Source organism: Anser brachyrhynchus, assembly GCF_964034855.1.
Source record: "Anser brachyrhynchus genome assembly, contig: SCAFFOLD_64, whole genome shotgun sequence".
NCBI lineage: Eukaryota > Metazoa > Chordata > Aves > Anseriformes > Anatidae > Anser > Anser brachyrhynchus.
In genome coordinates, this window is record NW_027663542.1 from 651026 (window position 1) to 656833 (window position 5808).

Genomic DNA, 5808 nt, shown 5'->3' on the forward strand with positions numbered 1-5808 from the left:
GCCCCCGAGAACCCACCCCAGTGACCCACGGCAAGCCCCCAGGTGCCCCCGAGGACCCACCCCGGTGACCCCCGGCAAGCCCCGGGCGCCCCCAAGGACCCACCCCAGTGAACCCTGGTGGGACCCCGGGAGCCCCTGAGGACCCACCCCGGTGACACCCGGGAAGCCCCCGGGCGCCCCGGATGATCCACCCCCGTGACCCCCGGGAAGCCCCCGGGCGCCCCCGAGGACCCACCCCGGTGACCCCCGGCAAGCCCCGGGTGCCCCCGAGGACCCACCCCGGTGACCCCCGGTGGGACCCCGGGGGCCCCCGAGGACCCACCCCAGTCACCCCCAGCAAGCCCCCAGGCGCCGCCGAATACCAACCCCGGTGACCCCCGGCGGGACCGCGAGCGCCCCCGAGGACCCACTCCTGCTGACATCTGGTGGGACCCTGGGCACCCCCGAGGACCCACCCCGGTGACCCCCGGCAAGCCCCCGGGCACCTCTGTGGACCCACCCCGGTTACCCCCGGCAATCCCCCGGGCGCCCCCGAGGACCCACCCCGGTGACCCCCGGCAAGCACCCGGACGCCCCAGAGGACCTACCCTGGTGACCCCCGGCAAACCCCAGGCGCCCCTGAGGACCTATCCAGGTGACCCCCGGAGGGACCCCGGGCGCCCCCGAGGACCCACCCCGGTGACCCCCGGCGGGACCCTGGGCGCCCCGGAGGACCCACCCCGGTGACCCATGGCAAGTCCCCGGGCGCCCCCGAGGACCCACCCCGGTGACCCCCGGAGGGACCCCTGGCGCCCCCGAGGACCCACCCCGGTGACCCCCGGAGGGACCCCTGGTGCCCCCGAGGACCCACCCCGGAGACCCCCAACAAGCCCCGGGGCGCCCCCGAGGACATACCCCGGTGACCGCCGACAAGGCCCCGAGAGCCCCCGAGGACCCACCCCGGTGACCCCCGGCAGGCCCCCGGGAGCCCCCAAGGACGCACCCCGGTGACCCCCGGCGGCACCCCAGGAGCCCCGAGGACCCACCCCGGTGACCCCCGGCAAGCCCCCGGGCGCCCCCGAGGACCCACCCCGGTGACCCCCGGCAAGCCCCGGGTGCCCCCGAGGACCCACCCCGGTGACCCCCGGTGGGACCCCGGGGGCCCCCGAGGACCCACCCCAGTCACCCCCGGCAAGCCCCCAGGCGCCGCCGAATACCAACCCCGGTGACCCCCGGCGGGACCGCGAGCGCCCCCGAGGACCCACTCCTGCTGACATCTGGTGGGACCCTGGGCACCCCCGAGGACCCACCCCGGTGACCCCCGGCAAGCCCCCGGGCACCTCTGTGGACCCACCCCGGTTACCCCCGGCAATCCCCCGGGCGCCCCCGAGGACCCACCCCGGTGACCCCCGGCAAGCACCCGGACGCCCCAGAGGACCTACCCTGGTGACCCCCGGCAAACCCCAGGCGCCCCTGAGGACCTATCCAGGTGACCCCCGGAGGGACCCCGGGCGCCCCCGAGGACCCACCCCGGTGACCCCCGGCGGGACCCTGGGCGCCCCGGAGGACCCACCCCGGTGACCCATGGCAAGTCCCCGGGCGCCCCCGAGGACCCACCCCGGTGACCCCCGGAGGGACCCCTGGCGCCCCCGAGGACCCACCCCGGTGACCCCCAGAGGGACCCCTGGTGCCCCCGAGGACCCACCCCGGAGACCCCCAACAAGCCCCGGGGCGCCCCCGAGGACATACCCCGGTGACCGCCGACAAGGCCCCGAGAGCCCCCGAGGACCCACCCCGGTGACCCCCGGCAGGCCCCCGGGAGCCCCCAAGGACGCACCCTGGTGACCCCCGGCGGCACCCCAGGAGCCCCGAGGACCCACCCCGGTGACCCCCGGCAAGCCCCCGGGCGCCCCCGAGGACCCAATCCCGGTGACCCCCGGCAAGCCCCCGGGCGCCTCCGAGGACCCTCCCCGGTGACCCCCGCCAAGCCCCCGGGCGCCTCTGAGGACCCACCCCGGTGAGCCCCGCCAAGCCCCAGGTGCCCCCTAGGACCCACTCCGGTAAACCCCGGCGGGACCCTGGGCGCCCCCGAGTACCCTCCCCGGTGACCTATGGCAAGCCCCCGGGCGTCTCCGAGGACCCACCCCGGTGACCCCCGGCGGGACCATGGGCGCCCCCGAGGACCCACCCCGGTGACCCCCGGCAAGCCCCCGGCCGCCTCCAATGACCCACCCCGGTGACCCCCGGCAAGCACCCGGGCACCCCCTTGGATCCACGCTGGTGACCCGCGGCAAGCCCACGTGCGTCCCCGAGGACCCACCCCGGTGACCCCCGGCAAGCCCCCGGGCACCCCCAAGGACCCATACCGGTGACCCCTGGAAAACCCCGGGCGCCCCCTAGGACCCACCCCAGTAACCACGGGCAAGCCCCCGGGCGCCCCCGAGGACCCACCCCGGTGACCCCCGCCGGGACCCCAGGCGCCCCCGAGCACCCACCCCGGTGACCCCCGGCAAGCCCCAGGCGCCCCCGAGTACAAACCCCGGTGACCCCCGGCAAGCCCCCAGGTGCCCCCGAGGACCCACCCCGGTGACCCCTGGCGGGACCCCGGGAGCTCCGGAGCTCCTGTTTTAACCTTCCAGTTTAGGAGGAATGAAATCAAAACAAAAGCATTAATTATTACCTTCCTCTGTAGACGGCGTCACAGTTCTCACCCCTGCCCGGACATTTTCCTTTTCCGGAGCAGGAAAAATCATAGAATCGACGGGAGGAAGAGAAGATCTTGAAGGACCTTCTGTTCAGAGCAAGCAAAACATAAGGAAGTTTACCAAACATAACAAACTATCGCAAAGAACACAGAACTTTAATTATCCGTTACTGTCAAACATACAGTGACCAGAGCATGTAAATAAGAGAGGTGACTAATTTGCCTCTGGTTGCCCTTGCAATTCCCATCTAGAATACCAGCTGGCTGAGAATCAGGTTGCTCGATGCCCCCAGCTAAAAATGGAAGTCTCTCCCTCAAGCAGCTCCCAGCCACCATCACCTGCCATTCTGAAGCCAATCAAATTTCACTTCTTTGGCAAATAGTTGGATTCACCAAAGCATAGCCAGCTACCCGGTATTACTGGAAGAATTTCTTTTTTAAAAAAGAACGTCAAACGGGATGAAGGTGAACAGGGTAAGAAAGTAGGGAATATTAACTCACCACCGTGTCTCTTAGTTTTTTCCTTCATTTTCTGCGATTTGATTTCTTCAAGTGTTTTTATTCCAAAATTCAGACCGTCCTCTGAAAACAGAAAACACTTAATGAGACTAAGGCTTAGAGGCACTCACTGAGGACCACAGATCCTCAGGCTTCTTAGTGCTCAGGAACTTTCAGAAGCATTTACAATAAACCCCGTCAACACTCCTCACAACTGAAAGAACCGTAGAATCAATGGCATTTTGCCCCTCCTTTCCCCCTTCAGGGTAAAAATTGTAGTTTTAATTTTAATCCATTGACACGATATTAGATCCCTCTATCGTTAGATATGGCTTTCAACAGTGGTTGCCAGGCTGCACGTGCAGCCATTTAAACTCCATGCTGTGGCCCTGTTTTGTTCTCCAAAAGGAAAGAAAAGCAGTTCAACTTTCTGACCCAATGGGCACATGATGCTATTAGGGAGAAATGAGATCATGGAAATAACCGAGTCCATTCAGCACCCCTACATTCTGTTGTGTTTTTACGCCACATTGCTTTCGAGTTCATTGGCAAGTTCTCCTTCCGATTTATCCTACTACAGGTGCCGGAATACCTTGCTTAGCAGTAGTAGCACTGGCTTTCCGAGTGGAAATCATCCGTAATCCATTTTGGCCTTCCTCAGCTGGTTGCTGGATGGGAGTTTTAGTTTCTTCTCCTGCCTCAGAAAGCTGGTCTGAAGGGGAAAAATCTGTTCAGCTATGCATAGACCAGATTGTTCATGATTATGTAGCTCATGCGATGACACTCCAGTCCATGGCTCATATAAAAAAGCTTTTTTTTTCTTTTTTTTTAATACAGCTACGCTGACCTGATGAACTCGTAAGGAGACTACACTAGGACAAAACATCTCGGACTCTAGATTCTCTCTGCAGCTTTAACTACTACACAACATATTACTCTTCAGACAGAAGAAAAAGGAATTTCCCTCCTACTTTCACATAGAGCTTTACACAACAGACCAGCTAAAGCCAAGAGTGGTTCTAAGCTTTCCTCCAGCATTTCAGGTTCTGTCCACTGACCGCCAGACAAAGCCACCAGCGAGCTGACCAGACTGCCTGCCCTATCGCTAGTCAGACCTCAGCTCATCTGTGATTTATACATTCATTTACAGCACAAAGTCCTTCCAAGAACCAAAGCATGCTCACCATCGTCATCTTCATCATCATCTGCAGCATTGATTACAACTGGAGGGTGTGTAGGGCTTGGGACATTTTCCGAGTTTTCCACTTTCGTCACCCCCCTTAGCTATGGAGAGGCATTGGACTGGACAGAAAGTTTGTTTTGCTGCAGTGACATCTGAGCCACTTTCAAATCATCGTGATTTGATACACTTGGCAGTGTAGCTAGAGGAAGAGGAGGATCATCAGTAACATGGCAGTTTAAAACTTTGGCCACAATGCACGAAGAGCATTGGTAGGTAAGGCAGATAACCTGCACAGGCAATGAATGCAGCATCTCCTTTTGCCCATCCCGCCACTGTTTACACCGTGAACAATGACTTGCCTTCAAACAACAACACATCTCCCTGCCACCCAGCAGAAGATGAAACAACAGAAAGCAAACTGCAAGGCAAATATCACACAAAGCAGAGAGAAGCTGAGCATGAAAGCAGAAAACAAATACCAGCAGTACACCAGCAGGACACTCGGTTTAGCTGACCACCTAGGACTGCAGACCTTTTCCTGCACTCACAAATGAACGGGTACCTGATGTCTCCTACAGTATTGGCACCCACTAAGGAATATTCAAAATTAATTCCTCAATACTTAAAGAAAAAGGACCTAAACTCACTCTAACGAAGACTCCATCGATGTAACGTCCCTTTGCGTGATGAAAAGCACAGTTGGCTTTCTGACAGCCTACTGGCTGCTTCTCCCAGTAGCAGGGAATCTCACTGCGCTTTTTCTGAAGACAGAAAGAAAGACAAGCTCGTGATAACATGCACCTAAGGTTTGCAAAGAGATGCACAGTTCCAGGTCACGACAGCGATAGGGCTGTCACAATACAGTGCTGAAACATCATTCCAAAGGTCAGTTTATCACTCAAGTATAGTATTTCCGGGCATATTCACAAAGTTTGCAGAAGCTGTAACCACTATGCACGTTTAGCTTTGTCATCATTCAGTTTGAGAAGACAGGCACTCTCAGACATCAGTTTAGGGTGGGTTAAACTAATACACCTAGGATTATACTAGGATTATTCAGAGGGAAAAAGAACATCTTAAATTGCCTAGGTTAACTCTATCCAGAACTACTTCTTGGAGACGTCGTTCTTCTGCACCTTTAACTTTCCCCACTGCTTCCTAGCCCAGGCAGCTAGAACAGCATTATCTGAAGGACTCCGGGACACAAGAGACCTGATAGATCATTATCAAGCCTGCTCTCAGGAGGCTAGTACAGCCTGTTTATTACCCCCCTGCTCCAGCAGGTTTTAGCAGTCTAGTTAGCAGTTATTCTGCATCTGTTGAGAAAATACTGTCGGCATCTAATAAAAGAAAATCTTGCTAAGACGTACCTAAGGCATTGATTTTATTTCCCTCTCCTTCCTCCCACCCCCTCTCCTGGTAACAGAAACCAGTGTCATTTCAA

At 59.1% G+C, this 5808-nt stretch overlaps 1 long non-coding RNA gene across 1 annotated transcript; it reads right to left on the minus strand.

The window, feature by feature from the left end:
- Nucleotides 1-2665: 2665 nt before the first annotated feature.
- On the minus strand, nt 2666-4533 carry LOC308187311. The gene is made up of 4 exons (XR_013944600.1): nt 4366-4533; nt 3774-3893; nt 3185-3265; nt 2666-2770 (listed from the first exon to the last, which is right to left on the minus strand). It is a non-coding gene; the product is annotated as an uncharacterized lncRNA (long non-coding RNA).
- Between the last annotated feature and the right edge of the window lie 1275 nt (nt 4534-5808).